Raw genomic sequence first — 22951 nt, 5'->3', positions numbered from 1 at the left:
ATTATGACAATAGCCAAGATATGGAAACACTCTAAATGTTCATCGACAGATGAATGGTTAAACAAAACATGGTATAGTCACACAATAGAATGTTATTCAGCCTTTTAAAAAAGAGGAAATCCTGCCATTTACAACCATATGGATGAACCCGGAGGACATTATGCTAAGTAAAATAAGCCAGTAACAGAAGGACAAATAATGTGTGATATCATCTCTACGTGGTACCTAAAACAGTCAAGCCCGCAGAAGCAGAGAATAGAACAGTGGTTACTAGGGGCCAGAGGATGAGGGAAATGGGGAATTATTATTCAATTGGTATAAAGTTTCAGTTATACAAGATGAATATGCTTAGAGATGTGCTGTGCAACACACAGTATCTATAGTTGGCATTACTGTATTGTACACTTAAAAATGTGTTAAGAGGGTAGATCTCATATTAAATGTTCCCGCCACACATACACAAAACAAAAAACCAAAGGGACACAAGGAAACTTTTGGAGATGGTGGCCATGGTATTGGTTTCAAGGGTGTATGCATAAGACCAAACTCATCAAATTGCATACATGATATCTGGGCAATTCTTGTGTATCAGTTGTACCTCAATAAAACAGTAAGTAAAATTAAAAGGTAACTCATAATCTTTGCAACCTAAAAACATATTTTCAAACCATTAAAGAAAAAAAATGGGTCTGATTGGATCAGAGTTAGAGTTACATTCAACTTTAAGAACACATGAAGAGAGTTAGGAGACAGGAAATAGCAGGATTGATTAAATATTGGCCCTGGTCAAATCATCTCAAATTTCTTAAATGTCCAATATAAATTTGTAGATGATGAAATGTTGGATTTAAAATGTTTATGTATTTCTAAGTTACTTCTTAGTTATCTACCCTAATTCTCAGATCCATAGAACGGAGATTGCTCTCGCGTTTCTCTGTTCACTGGATAAAGCAACAGTGGAGAAACTTTGTTTTTTTTGTTTTGTGTTTGTTTTCATTCCCCCACTAGCATATGGTGGGACAAACCCTAGACTCGGAACCATGGGGCCCAAACTCCAGTCCTTAATCAGTCATGGGGAAGGTAGAACTTGGGTAAATCGCCTTACCTTGCTGCATCTTCACAGTAGCATGCATAAAATAAAGGGATTTATGGTGAATGATCTCTGAAAGCCGCTTCCGGCAGACAAAAGTTCTGAGATAGAAATCTGCCTCCACAAGACTATCTACATCTGGAAGGCAGGCGGTGCCGGTAAGCCTCCTGGCACATATTGGGAACTTGATAACTGTTGATTGAATTGAATATAATATATGAGGAGGCCAGAGATGAGAGCCAGAAAGTTAAAAATGTGAATGCAAGTCTTTCTTTCTCTCGGAGGACGAGAGCTAATAAGAGACTATTTGGTTAACAGGTGAAGATCCCCAACTGAAAAAGAATGGGAGGGACATGCCACCCTGTAGAAGCCTCTGGGGTGTGCAAATGTCTTGGGGAAGGCTATGGATTATCAAGTAAGAATGCTGATAAATAACAGATGATAAATCTAACCAAAGTAGATGTGTAAAGTTAAGCCTGGCTATACAATACTACATTAAAAATTAGTGGAAGGGCACCTGGGTGGCTCAGTCTGTTAAGCATCTGACTCTTGATTTTGGCTTAAGTCATGATCTCAGGGTTGTGAGATCGAGCCCTAACATAGGCTCTGTGTTCAGCGGAAGTCTGCTTGAGATTCTCTCCTTCTCTCCCTGCCTCTCCCCCTGCTCGTGCTCTCTTGCACAAATAAATAATGTCTTTAAAAAAATTAGTGGGAAAGCTCCAAAATTGTTGCTTAGGTTTTCAAAATGTAAATAATTAATTTTGAGTAGCTAATTGAGGCACAAAGGATAAAATTGAAAAGACTCACACAGCTTTTATTAGGAATATTTATTCTTCTTGGTACAAGCCATTAGTTATTTGAATCAAAAGTGTACTTCCTTTTTTTATTTCATTATGTTATGTCAATCATCATTAGTTTTTGATGTAGTGTTCCATGATTCATTGTTTGCATATAACACCCAGTGCTCCATTCAATATGTGCCCTCTTTAATACCCATCACCAGGCTAACCCATCCTTTTTTAAGGCAAGCACCAAGTGGAAATATCAGCCCATCTGATATGAGACCAGCGGGGACTGGAGGCCAGACCCCTCTATACAGCTGTGTAGCAGGATGGCAGGTGAAATGTCAACATTTTGATGCTGACCTGGTGAGTTAGAGAAGGATGAAATTGTTATCCCATGGCACAGATGGGAACCCGAGGCCTGGGCAGAGGACATCACTGAGACAAGGTCACTTGGAGGCACAGTGGAGGAACCCTGTTTGCAAACCCAGCTAACCTCACTCTGTCCATTCACCAGGTCCTGGATCTTCTGTCTTCCTGCCCAGGTCAGTTTCATTGAAAAGGAAGTGCACTGCAGCCCTGGGGTCAGGACCGGTGCACCTGATCGCTCAGCGCCTGCCTGCGGAGGTAGGAATGTTTCTCTGGCCCAGGCTTATGACAGTTTCAGGGGAAGAGTCATGTTCCCTTTGGAGAGGAACACATTGGGATCTTTGTTCCCCAACGGGTCACATTTCCCCACATTTATTGAATTCTCTCAATCACGAACTCGATCTCTGGGTCCCAAGAAGGTGGAGGGGGGCGGCTCGCTCGCTAGAAAATGTGCGAAGTTGAACTTCATTTACTCTTGATAAGAGAATCAAAAAGGAAGTTAACTTTTTACCCAGTCTCTTCTCAAAGCCATCAAAAGAATTATGAAGTCTTTTCAAGATCAAACGCCGAGGTTCTTCACAAAGGTTGTCACGATGAATTAATCTGCAGACCCTTCACCCTTCTTTCCCACTGTGCAGAAACGAGGGGACGGTTTCTCTCCTCTCTGCGTGCGCGGCAAGGCTGCGCCAGGACTCTGCACCCTCCTCCCTGCACTCCCCATCTCCACTGCCCTGCATGCCTCAGCACCTGTGCCATGCTGCCGAGTTCGAGGAACAAAAGCCGAAACACAAGAGTAGGGACCTGCCTGTTCGGCCCAAATGAGAGAATGTACAGGCAGTTTGATGAGGGACGTTTTGAGGTGGTAATTCCGGAGGAAGGCACCAGTCTGCCAGTCAGCCAAGTTCACTTGCCTCACTTCTTTCTGCTTCTGCCGCAGACTCTGCGCCTTGGATGCAGTGTCTTTATTGTTAGAACTCCCGACTTGCTCCAATCAACACATTTCTTTAACCCCTTTAAAACAAGCTTGTTAGAGCTGTCTACAATGCAATGAGGTTCTAACTTCCTCTGATTAATTAGGAGACTTAGAAATGTGTGAGTGTGCTTTAGAAACTGTGCTGCGGGTTATCGTGGCACCGAGCAACTTCACTTATTTAATATTTAATGCTGAGCTATTTTCTACTCTAAAGGTAGATTCAGGAGGGAGGGGCCATGTGCTAGCTTAAAATCTGTATTTTCATCACCACTTCTTTTTGGCGTGTGTTGCTAAAGAAGTGAAGAAAAGCAACAATGCCCGAGAGAACCATTGTTCTTCAGGAATGTATCGAAAGAAGGCATTACTAAAATTATCCAGGTGATTGGAATCATGTGCTGCTCCCTTTGGAGAGGAAAGGTTTAGGATATGTCTCATGGTCATTTATTACAGGTGGCAAAAATATTTGTCATCCAGTGCACCACTGAGCTTTCTGCTCCCCTGTTTTGCAGAACTAATGCTCATGTCCTATCCATCCTGGAGCACTTAACCTGGACTTGTGTGTCTCTCCATCTGCCTAACTACTCGAGTATACACTGTCTGGTCTCTAGGTGGCTAACCTAATCTATTTTGCATCTTACAATTTCATTATTGGATGTAACCTTGTCCCAAAGTAAGGGACTGTCACCTCCATGAAACTTCTCGAATTCTCTTTACAGTTCACTGATTCATTTACCCAATAAATGTTGAATTGTTACCTGTGCTGGGTGTTTGGTGTCCAAGGATGAATAAGACAAATACATCCCCTTCTTACCTTTGGAGTGAAGAGTCTAACCTGAAAGATGATCATTGAACGAGAAATTGCACATGTGATTAGTGTCATGCTGATATGCAGGGAACTATGGGAATGCATCAGGAGAGACTTAACCTAGAATTCCACGGTCATGAATGGCCTCCCTGACAAAAGGCCATCTCGCTTGAGGCCTGGAGGAAAAGTATGAGCAAGGAACATCCCAGGGAGAGAGGAGTCACATGTTTGAAAGTTCTGAGGTAGAAAGGAGGATAGCGTGTTGTGAGTAATAGAAGGCCAGTGTAGCTAGAGCATAATGTTAGTGAGTGTTTGGACATTTTAGGTACCTGGCAATATTCAAAGCAGTTTACATGTATTTATTTAACCTTCACAATGAGTCTGTGATGAGGGAACTAAGAATTCAGAAGGGTTAAGTAACTTGCCCAGGGTCACACAGCTAAGAAATTTCATAGCTGGGATATGAATCAAGACAGTTTGGCTGTACCCCCTACCCTCTGAATGCAACTCCAGACTTTAGAGATGGTAGAGGGAGGTCAGATGAGGGCCACATTGCACGAGTCAGGAAGAAAGAGGGAAGACCACATAATTAAATCAAATTAGATCACACTGAAAGCTAAATATAGCACGCAGGTCTTCTAAATCCCAACTTCAGTATCTTTGTTCCTATGGACAATTGGGGGAATTACGTGTTGAGTGTTTAAGTCTAGGTTAGGCACTGAAAAAAACAACTTGGTCCTCAAAGGGCGAATCAGGCCCCTCATAACTTTAGGGGAAAGTAGAAGTTCATGGAGGGTGAAGAGCTGAAGAGTTCATGGGGCAACCTGTACTCAATGTGACCTTAGAGGAATCACTAGAATTCTAGCCCTGTGGGAGCAATGGAATGGGTTTCAAACAATGTCCATTCCTTTTTCATTCTTTCTTTTTTTTTTTTTTTCAGTATATACTTACTGTTTTCCTTCTACATGCCTGGCTTTCTGGCAAGAATAGAGATGGGTGCAGTGAACTGGGCAAATAAAATGGAAACCAGCATGAGCAAGGGCACAGGAGTAGGAGAGTCTGTGGATGTGGGTGGTACTGAAGAGGCTGGTCTGGTTGGTGTCTGTGACCCATGTTGAGAGTAATGGGCTGAGCTGAGGGGCAGGTTCTGAATATCAGTATCAAGAGTGAGAATTTTGTTTTTTTGACACACGAGGAGAAGCCCTTGCTAGTTCTTGTGTCAGAAGGAAAAACAATTTCAAAAATGCTTTGCTGGCCAAGGTACGTTGGCTACACCACCTAGCAGTCAGAGGCACGTCTTAGTGCTACACTGGGACAGGTGGGAGAAGGCGCAAGGAACAGACAAGTAGATCTAAATATCATTTACTCTTATTTCTCACTGGCCCTGAACTTGCTTTAAAATGAGAGGTGCTATGGATTAGTATATACTTTTATTCTTGAAGATCAGGGTTAAACCAGTTTCTCTCGGTCTATAAAAGTAGACAGATTTCTGGCTGATAGTTGGGACCAGTTTTATTAACCAAAAACTACCTTTAAACTTGGCACTTCTTTAGCCAGAAACAAACATATTATTCACCCTGGACTGCCCTGAAAGGGGTAAGAGAAATGAATGTAATTCAAGAAGACGGTCCTTAATTAAAGGAGCCACTTCCTAAATTTCAATGGCTGCCTTGTTTTGGCTAAGCCTTCCCACCCACCCCCACCATTTTAATACACTTTTCCAAATCCTCTTATTTGTTGCAAAGTTTATCACATTTGGCTTTTACCTGGTAAATTTTTATTTAATCTGCAGCGGATACCGTGTCAGGTTGACTCTAATTCGAGACTGGCGTGTGCATTGTATCTTTGCGCCAAAACACGCGGGAGGGTGATGGCCACGAGGCAGTGAATGCAGCCCGTTGTGTGGCTTGGAATTTTCAGGATGACCATGCGGTGCCCTGGTATTTCAGTGCAGCCGGAGGGGCGAAAGGGGTGGATTTCTCTTCTTTTTTCTGGCATACACAGCTCAGAGCCCACCTCCTTCAAGGAGCCTCTCTGAGTGGGCTTTTCTCCACGCCGCATGTATATTTTCACTGTTAACCTAACGTTACACATTTGGTTGGTTGGCATTAGTTAGCATGTGGGTAGAGGTGCCATAGCAGTGAGCGCTGCCCGTAGCCAAACAAGTTAAGCAAGAATGCTCGTACTGTTTTAGTGAACACCCTGCATTGCCCATTCACCAGTCGCAGAGCGAGGGGGATGTGTGCCCAGACACACACATACACACACAATCTGTTTTTGCCCTGGACATTTTTTTTTTCCATAGTGTCTTAAAATTCTGCAACTGGAAGGGATTTTATGGACGGTAAAGTTTATCCCTGTTCTTTACAGACAAGGAAGTTGAGACCTAGACAGGAAAGGGGCATGGATGCCAAAGGCCACAGGGCTGGTTAGGGAAAGCAGGAATGACAATACAGATTTCCAGACTATCGTCTGGGGGCTCTCTGGACACCTCACCACGTAAAGTGCTCATAGTTTATGCCCAAAGAAACATAGATTTGCAAGATTCGTCACCTATAGTGTGAAAAAAATGGACTTAGAAGTTATTTGCATAGAAATGTCTCAAACTCAGGTCTCTAGACTCCCCGACAAGAATGATTCTATGGCAGAAGTACCGGGGTGCTCTTTCGAGGTGCTTAAAATGCAGAAGTGAAATGGAAACAGTTAAAAAAATTATCTGAGGCTCATGCTCTGTAATTCCTGACACCTTCAAGCCCTGACCCCATCATCCCCAGGAAGACTGCTGGCTGTATTTTTCTTAAAAATGGCAAGAGATCACAGAGAACATGGCTCAGAGTGTTCTGAGACAGCCCACTGAATAGATATTCCAGCACAACACTTCTGGTCACCATAGTTAATTACTTCAAATGTGCAGCTTAAGTGTGGCTCATGATTCAGACCAGGACCAGTTTCTGGAAATCGGGCTTTGATAATGAGAGTTTTGGGAGGCAAGAGTCACAGTGAGGGAGGGGAGCAGGGAGAGTAGTGCAGTGGGGTTCTGGGCCCTTGGTACTGCCTGGCCACAGCCAGGGCAAGCAGGAAGCGAAGTGGGAATCTGGAACCGACCACCTCTGACCCTGTCATCGCAGGAGGCTCACGGTACCTCTAAGCAGAAGATACCCGGGGCTGCCCCACTCCAGCATGTTCTTTCCATTGGCCTTCCCTTGGCAGCACTCGGTATGCTGAAATGTTCTTCCCTATCTGCTCTCAGTAGCCCCCTTCTCCCAGCTAAACTGGTGCGTTTTGAGTTCCAGCACTGTCTTCTGCTTTCCTTTGTGATTATCAGGGTCTTCATGCATTGGTCTATCTAAGATATTATCATTAATATAGAGAATTTATATCTTGTGGCATTTGCACGTGTGTTAGGCAGTTAGGTTGTTGTAACAAAATAACACAGATGAGGTGGCTTCAACAACAGATTTGTTTTCTCATAGTTCTGGAGGCTGGAGGTCCAAGATCAAGATGCTGGCAGGGTACGTTTCTCCAGAGGCCTTTCTCCTTGGTTTTCAGAAGCCTGCTTTCTGGCAGTGTCCTCAACATGGCTAAATTTTCTCTGTGCACAGGCATCCCTGAGATCTGTCTCTTCTTATAAGGACACCAGCCAGATTGGATGAGGGCCCCACCCTTATGACTTCACTTAAACTTAATTACTTCCCTAGGGGCCCTGTTTCCAAATGCAGTCACATCGAGGGTTAAGACTTCCACATATGAATTTTGGGGTGATACAAGTCAGTTCCTAACAACACTGTGGGTTGTTCCTTTCTGATAAAGAGACCTGTAGCTTTACCCCAGGGCAGGACCCTCCAGGAGCAACGATGTTTTGGACAAAGACTTCTACTCCTCAATACGTACCTCCTAGGCTGCTGATAAATAAAGCTAGATCTGAACAACTTAAGATTTGTGTTTCCAATCTCCATGTGATGGGTAAGCAGGGGAATAAAATCCCAGGATTATGACCCCAGGAGCTTCACAGGTGGCACCTTCAGTAGGGGGAGGGAATTACCAAGGTGATGTGCCCACATTCCTCAGGAGCTGAGCAGCCATTTTGACAACTTAAATTTCATTTTAAATATTTAATTTTAGAAAGTATGAAGATGTATATCAATATGTATATTATTTATAAATGTGTGTGTGTGCAAAGATTTTCTTTCACTATGAGATTTGAGAAGGTTACAGAGAGCTCACAAATTAGATCAGAATGCTCACAGTTCTGAGCTCATTTGTGGACTGAGAAGTCATGTTATCCTGCAGTGAAGCAGGCATTTCTGCATTCGGCACCATGTAACAGTAATATCTAACATTTAATAAACAGTTGCTTTAATCAATTTTCACTCTGATTCTAAGTATTGTATGATCCCCATTTTATAGAGGGAAAACTGAGGCATGGTTTGCTCAAGGTCCCACAACTACTAGGTGGGGAAGGAGTATCTCTTTGATGTAAGACGCATTTGTAGTCCACCTGAAGAGACAATCCCCAAACACCTAGAAATGAAAGACAGAGCGCTAACCTATGTCACGGACTCAGTGCTGTGGCCTAAGAAAGAATGGAATGATCGGTTTGAGGGGAAGCTGCTGGAGAAAGCTCTGCAGAAGAGATAGTACCTGAACAAAGCCTTGAATGATAGGTTGAATTTAGGTTGGGTACAGAGGTGGGGAAAGAACATCTGCAGAACTGGAGGTGGAAATGAGAAATCGAAAGCAGGAAGATGGGCAGGCCCGCAAATGAATAAAGAGGGGGGATGTGTTCATGTTTGTCAGGATTGGCCCTGGACTCAGTCTTGAAGTGTGGGGAGCAAGCTTGAGTTGCATCTCAGAAGAGGTAGGATTTGGAACTAGTACATTTTCGTGGACAGTTCACCTGAATCCTGGCAATGAGCTCTCCAACTGGTGGGAATATTGAATATTGTCTATTGAAATTATTTGAATAACAAATAGCCACCAGCCCTTCTGCCTACTGAAAATGATAACTATATGTCAGGGAAGGAAAAGAAAAAAAAAACAACTCTTGACATTTTTGTAGCTTTGCCCTCTTTTGGGTGCAGATAGACTTGTATGGAATTGTTCTTATTTACGGGGGGGCCACAGTCTGAGTGAAAGTGTGAGTCACAGTTCAATGCTTTCTTTGAGCCAGAAAAAAAAAACCCCACAACTTTCTACACAATCAATCATCTGATGTCCTCACTAAAAAACTTGTTTAAGATTGTCAGCTCAGACTTTGAGACTACTATTACATACGCTGAATTACCTTGAAGTCATTTAGCTCCTGTTCACCAAATGAAGATGTATATGAAGATGACCTCAGGATTAATTATTTTCCAACACACTGTGTCTGCTTTCTCATGGGTTTACATGATCAACTGCTCAGTCGTGTCACTGAATATAGCTCTGTGTTTCTAACCAAAGGCAGCTTCTTTTATGTTGCTGCATCTTTTACGTAAATCCAATGGTCGTGTTGTCTTTTTCCTCTGCTCTAGGTTTCTCTTCCCTTAGGAGATGAAGTATCAGAAGAGAATTGGAGGACTTTAGCGAGAACGTTTGTCATACGGTCATTCTGAGCAGAAACTGTCTCACTGAAGTGGTAACAGAAGGATCAGGGAGGGATGGGGTGGCTGGGTGATAGACACTGGGGAGGGTATGTGCTATGGTAAGCGCTGTGAATTGTGCAAGACTGATGAATCACAGACTTGTACCTCTGAAACAAATAATACATTATATGTTAAAAAAAAAAGAAGAAGGTAGTAGGAAGGCAAAAACGAAAGGGGGGAATCGGAGGGGGAGACAAACCATGAGAGACTATGGACTCTGAGAAACAAACTGAGGGTTCTAGAGGGGAGGGGTGTGCGGGGATGGGTTAGCCTGGTGATGGGTATTAAGGAGGGCATGCATTGCATGGAGCACTGGGTGTTATACGCAAACAATGAAACATGGAACACTACATCAAAAACTAATGATGTAGTGTATGGTGATTAACATAACATAATAAAATTAAAAAAAAAAAGGATCAGGAGTAAAGTTGACTTGGTGATGAGAGAGCACTAGCATTGATTGGATGTGGGCGGGGCATGTGGACAGCCTAGAGAGGAAGAGCTGACCGGGAAATTCTCAAAATTCCAGTCCCTGGGGGAAATCTTCAAGGGCTGAGTACTTACAGATTGGTAGGCTTTGTGACTTTGCTAAGACGGAGTCATGGAAAACCAGCATGACCTCAACCTGTCATTCTGTAAACTTGACAAAACCCAAATGATCCCAGCATCATCTGCAGACATTTTCTGAGCACTTCTTCCTGTGCCAGGGAAGGGAAATATCAAGAAAAATAAATGATGGACTCAGGATAGAAGTATGATCACAGCTTACTTTGGATGCTTGATCTAGCTCATTAAAAATTAATACAGAATATAGGGGGATGTAGAGTGAAGTCCTAAACAATCACAAAGAATCCAAGCGTTCTCAAATAATGTGTGTCACCTGTGGATTTGTGCAAGTATAGATTCCCAGGCTCTATTCCTGGAACTTCTGAGTTTGGTCTTTTGCATCCGGGTCTTTTAACAAGGTCCAGATCCACAAAAGGGCTACTGGCAAAGAGGATAATGGGAGGGGAAGATCATCACAGGCTGGGATGTAAGGAGATTTCCCACCACTGAGTGCAGAGGAGGAAGAGGCAAGAGCTGAGGGTAGGCAATTGGGGTGGAGGGAGGGATTTAAAGGAACTTGGTAGATCCACTGGGTAAATGTCCGGATGGCTTGTAGATCAGTTCTACCCTGTGAGAGCAGGAAGGTTAGGAAGGTTAAGAGCGGTTTAATTCTTTCAAACAAGGGCCCTGCCAGAGAAGACCATGGGTTAGAGAGGCAAGTGGAGGGAAGAGGAAAGCAAGTGTCAGATCTTAGTTGGGCGCTCATCTGCTGAGGCCCCTGGAAGAAAGGAAGATGGCGGTGGGTACCTATGTCCTTTCCTCCTCCCTGTCTGCTCAGTAAAGCTGCGAGATTTCTAGCACAATGCAGGGTGCACTTTAAAGAAAACACTAAGGTTAGCCAACCCCTTTACCTTCCCCCAAGGAGCTCACTCACCCAGAGGAAGCCTGACAAATGATCATGTAAAATATTATGCTTTTAAGAAGGTCCCTTATATCTCTGAGAGTCAATATAGTCCATTATGTCCGTTCCTATCCACTGGCTTCTTTCTCAGCTACTTATATTTCCATTTAGTCGAATCTTAAGCAAAGCTCACCAAGGCCCAGAAAATTAGAGTTATCAGAGACTCGTTAGTTATCTTTTCTAAAATCATCTGTCTTTTACATTCCACTCACTCAGGGCCCAATGGTGTGTCTCTTGCTTCTTCCTTCCTCCTGAGCCTCTCCTGGGTGAGATCCTGCCTTTTCTGATGTTCACACTCCTATCCTTTTGACGTATTTTTTCCTCCATTGGTCTTCCTTCCTGTTTCTATTCTTTTTTGGTGGGGGGAGGGGAGGAGGGCAGAGGGAGGAAATAAGGAAGGGAAAGAGCTGGTCTCCCATGCTTCTCTGGCACGCTCTCCTTTGACTTTGCGTTCTCGTACCATTCTGCTTACATTCCATACCTTGCACACCCTTGCCTGTCCAATCTTCCTTAAACACCACTCAGAATCACAGGAGAGATGAGACAGGTGTATACTGACATAGAGATAAACTGATGGTGCCTTGAAAGATAAAGTCAGGGAGGAAGAAGAGAAACAGGAGAGAAAGAAGAGAAAGGGAGGGCTGCCAAGAAAGGGATGGGAAAGACCAGTATAATACCAAAAACAACTTCTGTGTATTAACTATTTAATGTGTGTCAGGCAATGTGATAGCATTATCCTCACAATGCTCCTTTGACTGTAGGTTATTTCTTCATTTATAAAATGGGAAATGGGGATAATAAGACTCCCAAGAGTTTACCCATATTTCTCAAGGTCATACTGCTAGTATGAGGCACATTTGGAACTCAGACGAGGTCTGTCTTGCCCTACTACCTCATGGAGAAGTAAGCGGGTACTCTTTTTTAAGGTTTAAGCTCAAGGTGTATTTTTTTTAAAAGATTTTATTTATTTATTTGACATGGAGAGAGAGAGAGAGAGAGAATGACCACACAAATGGGAAGGAGGGGCAGCAGGAGAGGGAGAAGCAGACTCCCCGCCGAGCAGGGAGCCCAATGCAGGGCTCTATCCAGGACCCCAGGATCATGACCTGAGCCGAAGGGAGACGCCTAACCGACTGAGCCACCCAGGTGCCCCTCAAGATGTACTTTCTAAAAGAAAGTTTCCAAGACCTAAATATTTGACAATTTTGATTTGACACACCCATATACCCACACACACGTATACACAAATACACAAATCAAGAGTAAAAATTATTAATTTAGTTCAGTAATATTCTTTCACTTTATTTCATAATCTTAGAGTTGGAAGGGGTCGCAGGATTCTTGTAGTCCAATGGCAGGAATCTCTCTCCCACATTCCCTATTCTACCTCTGTTTAAGTCGTTTCAGAGAAAGGGGAACTTGCTACCACAAAGACAGTCTGTTCCATTGTTGAGGGCTCAGATGTTTATATAATTATTCCTCCTAGGGTGCTTGTGGGAATGATTTCAGAGTTGTCCAACTATTTTTGCCCTCTGAATTTACACAAAATACATCAAATCATTCTTTTTCAGGATAACTCTTTGTGTGTGTGTGTTGCCAAGAATTTCCCCACATCCACATGCACACACATGCACACACACCTACACACACAGGCACACACACACACCGAGTGGCAAAGTCTCCTCTTTTCCAGCTAAGCACCACGAGCTCTTGCAATGATGACTCACATGACATAATTTGCATCTTGCTTCTTGTCCTCTTGACCAACCTTGCCATAAAATTAAGTGTAAAGCTCAAAGTAATGGTCAGATCGGCACAACCTAGAGAAGGACTTTCCCTTCTTATTATGGAGCATTTTGCTTTCCTTGAGACAGCGTAGGTTACATCAGCATTCTGACAGTCAGTGACACTGTTGATTCATGCGCTTTCAAGCTAAGGTAAGGATTTTAGAGGTATTTCTGTTAAATTTAATCTTGTTAGTCTGGCCCTTGTTCTCTTCTGGCAAGATCTTTCTAGATTGTGATTCTTTCCTCAGTGGCTCTCCTCCTTAGCCTTGTGTAATCTGCAATTTGGTAAGAATATTTTCAATTTTGGGGGGCACCTGGGTTATGTTGGTTGGTGTCCGACTCTTGATTTCATCTCAGGTCACGATATCAAGATCTTAAGATTCTCTCCCTCTCTCTCTCTGTCTTGTCCCCTCCACTTACGTGCATGTGCCCACATGCTCTATCTCTCTCTCTAAAAAACAAAAAGAGTATCTTCAATTTTGTTCATAATATGTTATTGAGTATAAATAATTAACTTAAAATTTGTTCTACGGTGATCTTTTCTTTAAAATACCTTTTATTTGGGGGCATTGGGGGGCTCAATCTGTTAAGTGTCCGAATCTTGGTTTTGGTTCAGGTCATGGTCTCAGGGTCATGAGATTGAGCGCACATTAGGCTCCATGCTCAGTGGGGAGTCTGCTTGAGATTCTCGCCTTCTGCCCCTCCCCCCATTTTCTCTCTCTTTTTCTCTCTCAAATAAACAAATAAATCTTTAAAAAAAAAACCTTTTATTGGTTCAGAAATGACTCTGGGGATATACCAAGTGTCAATAGTCCTAACCTTAGAAGGACATATTACCTATGATTTTTAATATTTGGTTATATATTTTTTCTGATTTAATAAATGAATGTTATTTTTAAAAGGAGTCCTTCTATCTGAAAGTGCTGATTTATTCTACGTCTTTTTGTTTTGGATATACAGTGTCTTTATTATTTCCTAATTGCCATGCATGTCTTGACTATTTAATTTGATTCAGAACTCCTTGAGGACAGGGCAATGGTACTTTCATTATCTCTCATGGCAGCTGGCCTGGTGCTGGACTGATTGGTTTCCTTTAAATTAACTTGTCTTCATCCAGTGCTAAAGTCATGGCCTTTGTCTGACTTTATCTCCTGTTCAAATTAATATCTTAAAATGGTGGGAACATGATGTTTTATCTATGACCTACACTTAAATTAGGCTAATCCATTTACTGGTGAATAATTATTTACTATGCTAACAAATCTATTTAGCCAATTGAAAGCTGATTATTTTGATTTACCATGGTTGGTTGTTAATCATACAATGTAAATGTAAATAATGGAATAATTTTGGTGAGAGATGAAGACTGGTGAGCCTTCCAAGTAATGATTTATTGAGACCAGCACTATGCTAAGAATTCCTACAAATATTCCTATAAATAGAGATGAAGACATGACTCTTGATTTCAAGGTGCTTACAGCATAGTTGGGGAGGTAAGACTCTGAAAAACAAAAGGGTGTCCAGGTTGCATATTGGGATGTTGGTCAGTGTTTGACACTGTCTCAAGATCATTACATTTCTCTCTTCTACAGAGCATTTGGTTAAAGGGGGTTGAGGGTAGGGATAGGACTAGGTCCTCCAGTTGTAACCACTGGGACATAATAAACTAAAATAAACAGAAAAGCTATTTGTATAAAATATTTCTATATATTCTTCATACTTGTTTCAATATAGAAACTACAAATTTTTTATAAGGTAGAAATAATTTACCATGGCCATGTAATCTTACCCCTCCCAGCTTCCTTTGCCACCCACACACTGTTGTCTACTCTATTATCCAGGAGGTAGACTCAGCAGGCTCTGACTCTTCCTTCTTCCACCATTGTCCAAGGTACCCCAATTTCCCATTTATCTGGGGTCTCTGGGAAACATGGACCAAACAGATCCTTTGTCCCTCAGTGACTAGGCAGATTACCTGGAAATTCTGGGTGTGAAGCTGTATGTGTTCCCAAAGGGCAAAGGCTAATAGGAGGTACTATAAAATTATGAAACTTCAAGGGGCGCCTGGGTGTCTCAGTCATTAAGCTTCTGCCTTCGGCTCAGGTCATGATCCCAGGGTCCTGGGATCGAGCCCCACATCGGGCTCCCTGCTCGGCAGGAGGCCTGCTTCTCCCTCTCCCACTGTCTGCTTGTATTCCCTCTCTTGCTGTGTCTCTATCAAATAAATAAAATCTGTTAAAAAATAAATAAATAAAATAAAATTATGAAACTTCTATGTAATTAACTTTTAGCCCAACTGTTGTATCCAAGGCTTCACTCTTAAAGTTTACCCCTCCTTGGGTAAGGATTTTTTGTTGTATTTTCTTCTTCATTTCTATTGATTATTCTCATTCTTTTGTTCTGTTTTGTTTTTGTCTTTAAAATTTATTGACGTGGTTTCCCATGAGGACTGCAAAGAACGGAGCGTGTTTACTCGGCTAGAAGGTGCATGGCCCTGAGTCCCAGGGCTCCTCCTGCAGGCTCTCGAGCACACGTGTCAGCTACAGGAACCCGATCCTGGCTCCAAACTGGACACCATCACATGTGCTGTCACCTTTCTGCATGCCCATGGGAACACAGTAATTCAGTTCCAGCCGGGTGATGTTGCCAAGCCTGAGGATGATGCCAGCACCATAAGACCAGCGGATGCACTCGGCCAGCTTCCAGATATGAGCCTTGGGGCCCTCCCTGTAGTTGAGGTTGCAGAGGTTCCCCGCGTTGAGGAAGAAGTGTGTTCTGAAGAGCTCCCCGAAGCCACCCTGGCCTGGCCGGAAAGGCAGTGGGGTGTACACGTGCAGGCCGCCGGCCCAGTACGCCTCTCCACATAGGTAGTCACCTTCACTCTGCGGCCCAACGCTGTGCATGCTGAACCCACGCACACTGGTTGGTCCTCCGAGGTAAAACCGGTCTGCAATACTTGATGGTTTATCGCCAATGGGCACCAGCATCCCACCCCAGAAAGACGCTGAGAAAACGGAATCGAATAAAAGTTGTTTATTCAACTGAAGGTCGAAATCTTCTTTTATGAAGCTTACATCCCCTCCGGCGTAGCCGGCCAGCTCCTGGTTAACTTTCAGCAGAGCACCTCTTCTGGGCAAGATGGAGGAGTTCCGTGAGTCGATGACCATTGCATGCGAAAGAGGTGATTTCAGCGAGTGCCCACTTTCCTTCTGGACCCCGAAGGACGCCATCCTGGAAAGGCAGCCCAGCTCCAGCCACACACCCTCCCACTTGACAGTGTGGTTGGTCTTCCATATGGGAAAGCTGTACTTGGCAGACAGTCCTCTGTCTGTCTCCCAAAGTGAGCTCCAAGGGAACTGGCCAGTAACTTTACATAAGTTTACAGAGAAGTTTCTCTCGAAGTTTCCGGGTCGTAGTTTGAAGAAGGACAGGCCATACGAAGTCTCTTTGGTTCCACAGGAAAACTGAAAAGTCACCTTTTCTGCACGGCCTAGAAGATTAGGGAGTTTGAGGCCAAGCACCATACTGCCTTCGTTGTTCCCAACCATGGTGTTATAACTGCCCGTTAATCTCCTTAATTCAGTTACTTCAAAGGTAACATCTAAACCATTAGGAAGTGCATCGTCACCTTGACACGTATCAATCAGAACATCCACTTGTCTAAATATTCCTAGGCGAAGCAATTTTTCTCCAGCTTCATGAGATTTCTGCATCACCTCAATAAAGTTTTTCGCCTTAAAAAAATCTCCAGTTTCACATATGATGATATCATCTTTAGTTCTTCCAAGTCCATCAAAATGAACATGTTGAACAACCACATCTTTGTTTTCAAGAATCTCCTGTTTGGCTTCAGGTTCAATTTCAACAAACTCAGCCTCTTCTAATGCTCCAAAATCAGGACCATTAGCTGGAAGAGGCTCCAAACTCCGGGCATGCACTATCCCCATGGCTCCCTCTCCGGCCACCGCCTCGCAGAGCTACCCGGGCCTGACCACCGCTGGGCTGGTGAGGGCAGGGGGCGGGTCCGCGGTAGCGGAGCTGTCAGTCAGTGTAACACCCACAAGTCCCCTGACGCGGCACACTGGCAGCAGCCATGATACCCCGCCCCCTGGCTCCTATTCTCATTCCTAAAAAGCCTAAAGGCCAAGAAAAAAAATGACTGCTCCCCCCCCCCCTTTTTCTTCCTTTCTCTTTCCCTCTCTTTCTCCTTCTTTCCTTTTTGGATTATTTTTATCATTCCACTTAACCCTCTAAACAATAAAAAGAAGGAAGAATTATTACCTTCCCTTTAAAGATGAAAAATCTGAAACGCAAAGAGGAAAAGAAATTTCCCCAAGGTCATGCAGCTAGTGAGAAGCAGAGGCAGGGTTCAAAGAGAAAACTTTCTGCTCCAGCGCCTGCATCAGTCCCTTGAAAAAGCAGTAGGTACCTGGGGGACAAGTACTTGGAACTTCATCTCTGTCTCTTTAGGACCTGGTATAGGTCTTGGCACAGGGTGATCACTAATACAATTTCTTTGAATTGAATTAGCTTGGATTTGGAACCCCGATTTGGGAGAGCCTCAGAGGTCATCCAGAACCTTGTTAAAATAGTTTCATGGTATCATATAGTGTGATAAGGGAGCAACTCCTCTGACAACCTAGAGGGGGTGGATCCCGGAGATATCGCTCCCCAGCTCTCCTTGCTTCTCCCACCACTCCCACGCAGCTCCTCTGGCCAGCTTCCCATTCTGTACAAATCAGGGAGCACACCTGTTTGTCTTTTAACCAACTGAAAATTTTCCCTTTAAACAAAATTAATATATCTTCATTGCAGAAAATGTAAAAAAACAACTTGGTAAAGAGAAAATTAAAAAACCACACATCATCCCACTAACAGGAGATAATCACTATTATTTCTGCTGTACTTTCCAGTGTTTTTGTTACACAGGAATATTTTTTAAACAAAAAAATGCAATCATACTGTGTAAATTTTATAACCGATTTTTCACTCAACAATATATTGTGTACATCTTGCAATGTCAATAATTATAGATAAACATCACCTTCAACGACTCCATAGCTTTGTCTGTGCTGGACGGATGCGCGGCTGGATCATCATTCATCACCTACTTCTCTGCAGATTAACATTTAGATCACAACTCTCTTAAAACTTTTTCAGATAAATTGTTTCTTGATGATGTCACTTGTGCAGACATTTGGTAGCAGGAGTGAGGAGTCCTTCAGTTTGCAAGTTAGCTTCCCTTAGATCTGAGCCATGCTACACCTCCCCAATGGATACTTCCACAGAAGAACACAGCATTTTTGTGTGTGTGGAAATATCACATTTAATCTGATACATTATGGCAAGAAGATGTATCTAATGGTTCAGAGAGTACAATGATTCAGATGTCAAACATTATTCATAATTAATTTGACCTATGCATAAATTCAGTTCCAATGGAGATGACATATCATATATGGACATGTGTTTTTACTCAAGAAAAATAATATTACAACAATGATCTAATTTTATGATCAACAAGGTAGTGCTTAGGTAACCGTAATAGAAAATAATGTATTAATGTGTTAATTTCATTTCTTATATATTCTTTTTCTATGTCTTTTGGGGGAAAATGAGAAAATTGTTTTCTACCCATGAATAGCCACCTTCCTTAATTTTTGTGTAGCAGACAGGATACAACTAGAAAAACAAACAGAAGTCATTTAATACAGGGAACTAGTTATAAAGGACTTGAAGAGATGAAGCCAGGCCAAAGGAGGAGAAGTAACCCAGGAATTATTTACTATAGGAAGGAAATATGACTAGAGAACAAAAGGAAGGGATTGGTGTTTCCAGAGTTCAGAAAATACTGCTGTGCTGGTTTGTGAGTGTGTTGTGCACCATGCAGTTACGGTTGAAGATGGGACACTTAGCAGATACTCACCAGATACAGCAGGACACCCAGCAGTGCTGACCCCATAGAGAGGGGAGCACATGGTCGCTACTAGGACCATCAAGGTAGGACTGCTGCCACCAAAGCTGGGATCATCAAGGCAATATAGCCACTTCCACAGTTGCTACCAGAAGCAAATGAAGAGAAAGAAAAAGCAAAAGGAGGAATAATAACTTCTTTCCACTTGTAATTTCTTTTTTTTTTCAAGATTTTATTTATTTATTTGAGAGAGAGTGTACGAGTGAACAAGAGAGCATGGGAGGGGGGCGGAGGAGCAGGAGAGGGGAAAGCAGGCTCCCCACTGAGCAGCAGCCCAATGCAGGACTTGATCCCAGGACCCTGAGATCATGACCAGAGCTGAAGTCAGACGCTTAGCCAACTGAGCCACCTAGGTGCCTCCACTGGTAATTTCTGATCTCCCAGCAGTACCCCCTAATATGCAGAACCTTAGGAAGATAGTTGGAACAGACGTCTGAGCAGAGTATGGGAGGATGAGGAATGAGGATGACAGACAGCAGATAAATAGCTAACCCATGAGGAAGACATCATTATCTTCCTACCAATCGGTGACACAGAGGAGGCTTCGTAACAACCCAAGAGCTCTGGTTGTGATTGGATCAGAGCCCTGGCAGTCTCACCTGGAACTCTGGCAGGAATTGCAAGGCAGGGAGAGTAACCATCAAAAAGGTCTTTTGACCATCTATACCCAGCCACAAGCCATGGGAGAAGCAGGTGCCCTGTTACTTGGTTCTGCAAAAATGGGCTCTGGGTCTTCCATGTCAGTTATGGTTGTCCATGGCATAGGAAGGGTGGTGAAAAGCATAGCCCTGGAGAGCTCAAGGACCTAGCTCCAGTAAACATGTTTAGATTTCTTCCATCTCCCTGTCCTAACCTCGCCTTCCTACTCCCAGATCTCCTGAGACAGGCCTCAAGACACTAATCCAGGCCTGAGCTTGAACAAGGCACAGGGCTCTCAGAGGAGTCTAGTAGGCCCCAGATTTCTGACTCCAACTTCTTGATCCTTCTCTTCCACCCCGATCCAATGCTCCAGATCTCAAGGCAGGGATGATGTTAACAGTCTTCATTTAACTTCTCTGAATTACCACTGTCCCAAGACAACCACTCACAACTCCCATGACATGGCCTACTGTGTGGGTTGGAGGGGCAGAGAGTGAGTCACAGACTCTGGCCCAAGCTAAGATGTGTGTAAACTAAGAACCGGGGAAGGAAGTAGGGAGGCAGAAAAGAAATATAGCTATCCTCCCAACTTTGAACAACTCCTGCATGGCCCTTGAGAGACTGAATGACTACAGAACCCTCAATCCATTCATTTTTTTTCATTTGATGCGTAATGATGGCCTAATATGTGCCATTCACTCTGCTAGGTCCTGGGGATACTGTGGTGAGTCATCACTGCAGAATAAGCTATAACACAGGCAAGAACCACCCCTCCCTCAAACTTATGTGATATTCCCCTTCCCAGTGCCTTCTCTAGAACCTTGAACATCCTAAAGGTGATTCTAGTTTACAGATAGATATACTGAGGCTTAGAGAGAATGACTGACTTCTTCAGTTGCCATCGGGAGTTAAACAGTCTATCAGAATGGGACCTCTAGTTGCAGGTTCCTTGATAGATATCACCTCCCTCCTCCTCATTCTCTCCCACTCTATGTCCCCAGGTAAGTGGAGCTGTGTGCCAGGGTGTGAACAAAGGCTTTTGGTATTGACCTATTGTCCAGTGGGTAGAGTCACTGATTTGCAGTTATTGACTTGCAAGCCTTGGGATGGCACAGCTGTCCTTACAGCTGATATCCCTGGAAGTCTATGTAGAACAGATACTTCTGGCCAACACAAATCATTTCAAGCTGTGCTTGGCACTCTGGAGCCACTGTCTGTGATACCTGAGATATGGCCGGTAGGCACCTCTTCCTGGGACAGACTTCGTCTCTCAGAGTGAGTGTGGCACGATGGACAAGGACAGGTAGTCCCTTCAGCAATAACAAAGTCTTGCCCTTGTTGGTGGTAGAGAACCAGTAGGAAGTTTCTGTTATCATTGTGATCCCTTCCACTGGGTCCTGTGGTAACTGTAATTTGGTGGCTTCATAGTCTGCCCCAGAAAGCTCTGGGCTAAGGTGTTTCCCAGAATCCAGTTACTCACCATCTGGCCTAGACTTCAGAGGCCAGAGGAAGATCCTCAGTAGAAAGTAGGCTCCCTCTGTCTAATTCTGGCATGGGTGCAGAACCTAATTGACTTCTGTCCTGTGTTAATGATAAGCCTTGTCATGAGCAGGGTCCTGGGCAAATGCCAGAGTTTGAACACATGGAGCTCAACTTTCAAGACTGTCTTGTGATTGCCCTGAAGAGATGTTAAAGTAGAGGTAGTTCTGGTTGACATGACTCTTCTTTTTTTTTTTTTTAATTTTTTTATTGTTATGTTATCACCATATATTACATCATTAGTTTTTGGTGCAGTGTTCCATGACTCATTGTTTGTTCATAACACCCAGTGCTCCATGCAGAACGTGCCCTCCTCAATACCCATCACCAGGCTAACCCATCCCCCTACCCCCCCCAGAACCCTCAGTTTGTTTTTCAGAGTCCATCATCTCTCATGGTTCGTCTCCCCCTCTGACTTACTCCCCTTTTCTTCCTCTCCTGTTATCTTCTTCTTTTTCTTTTTTCTTAAAATATGTTGCGTTATTTGTTTCAGAAGTACAGATCTGTGATTCAACAGTCTTGCACAATTCACAGCGCTCACCGTAGCACATACCCTCCCCAATGTCTATCACCCAACCACCCCATCCCTCCCACCCCCAACCATTCCAGTAACACTCAGTTTGTTTCCTGAGATTAAGAATTCCTCATATCAGTGAGGTCGACATGACTCTTCTTAAAACATCAAAACATATTGTCTCTGAGGGTGTTGGAGTTACTGTTTACCCTACTGGGTTGGTCCTTCTGGAAGAGGTCTGTTGAGAAGTCGAGTGGGCATGAGGGTGAGTCTTCCATGACACAGATCCTTCACTGTAAACAAATGTTCCATACCCAACTTCTTGAGCCAAGCCTGATCCTTTTCAACAAGTACCACCATGCTAGGAGCAACAGGGCCAGGTCAGTCCAGGACCCAGGGTGAGCAGCAGCATAAACAACCACCCTGGCACTGTCCCCATGCTTTGTGGGAGCTCATGCCCTTCTGTAGAACTCAGAAATGAATAAATAAATGGATTAGTAAAGGAACGTATTAATCTTGTCCTTGCCCAGAAAATATGCCTTTGCTTATGACAACTTCACTAAAGGATTCTAAGACCTTTTTCTTACTCAACCATTCCCTGCCATGCCTTTTTACTTCCTATGATCACGATGGGAGAAAGGAGCCATTGAGTCACAAAACCCTATAGGAATTCAGAGGAGGCAAAAGCATTATGTTGAGACTTTGAAAATACATGGAACTTGAAAGAAATGTTGACTTGAGATAGCAGAATGACTGGGGGAGGTTATTCCAGGCAGGAAGAACCACAGAAACAAAGGCATGGAGGTAAGAAAGAACATGTTAGTGTGAGGACAGAAAACCAGTTTGACTGAAACACTTAGTGTTGTTGGAAACCATGAGAGCAAAGGTCATATAGAGGGTGCTCTTGATGGATGGGGAATCTTCAATGTTAGATTCAGAATATGTCTTTTAATTCTGTATCTTTTGTGCCTCACCTGGAAGCTGACACTGAACAGGTATCTAGTAAGTGTCTGTTGAGTGAGTGAGTGAGTGAATAAATGAGTGGATAAATGAATACGTAGATAAAAAATTAATTTGGTGGGAGAGAAAGTAGTCAAGTTGAAGCCAATGAGCCTAGAAGGATGGTGATGCTGTTGATGGGGATGAGAAGTTTAGACATGGTAAGTTAGAGATAATGGTAGAATCTTCCAGTGGAAATTTCCCATAGGAAGCCATTTGGAATTAAGATGCGAGTGTGTCTAGGGGTGGAGATCTGTGAGGAGTAATTACAATGGTAATTAAAACCACAAGTCTAGATACGCTCTTGAGGACACTTAGTGTAAAAGCTGGAAAGCAGAAGGCAAGGACT

General features: G+C 43.4%; 1 pseudogene; it reads right to left on the bottom strand.

Moving 5' to 3' along the window:
• Positions 1–15477: 15477 nt before the first annotated feature.
• On the bottom strand, positions 15478–16884 carry LOC114226003 (sorting and assembly machinery component 50 homolog pseudogene; annotated as a pseudogene).
• Positions 16885–22951: the final 6067 nt, after the last annotated feature.

This window comes from Eumetopias jubatus, unplaced genomic scaffold (genome assembly GCF_037043125.1).
Source record: "Eumetopias jubatus isolate StellerSeaLion01/CBP00866 unplaced genomic scaffold, mEumJub1_p1.0 scaffold_13, whole genome shotgun sequence".
Taxonomy (NCBI): Eukaryota; Metazoa; Chordata; class Mammalia; order Carnivora; family Otariidae; genus Eumetopias; species Eumetopias jubatus.
The sequence above is the reverse complement of the archived record's forward strand: the minus strand, read 5'-3'. Positions and strand labels throughout refer to the sequence as shown.